The sequence below is a fragment of the Theobroma umbraticum genome, unplaced genomic scaffold (assembly GCF_002168275.2).
Source record: "Theobroma umbraticum cultivar Fairchild unplaced genomic scaffold, ASM216827v3 scaffold_106.0, whole genome shotgun sequence".
NCBI classification, from domain to species: Eukaryota; Viridiplantae; Streptophyta; class Magnoliopsida; order Malvales; family Malvaceae; genus Theobroma; species Theobroma umbraticum.
Genome location: NW_018397276.1, coordinates 611713 through 612043, shown reverse-complemented (window position 1 = coordinate 612043; position 331 = coordinate 611713).

The following is a 331-nucleotide window of genomic DNA, read 5'->3' as shown; positions in this document are numbered from 1 at the left end:
AGAAGCTGAAGCTATAAATTCAGCAGCCATGGTGGAGTCTGCTTGACAAGATTGTTTCTTAGAACCCTAAGAAACAGCACCCCCACTAATTGTAAACATCCAACCAGTGGTAGATGTATGATCTGTTCTATTTGAGTTTCAACTAGCATTTGTATACCTTTCTAAAACTGAAGGAAAACCTAAGTAACGAATACCATACCAACTAGCATTTGTATACCCTTCTAAAACAGAAGGAAAACCTGAGTAACAAGTCCCATAATTCTTTGTACTCTTTAAGTATCGTAGAACGTTATGAACAACATACTAATGTTTTTTACTTGGATTACTTGTA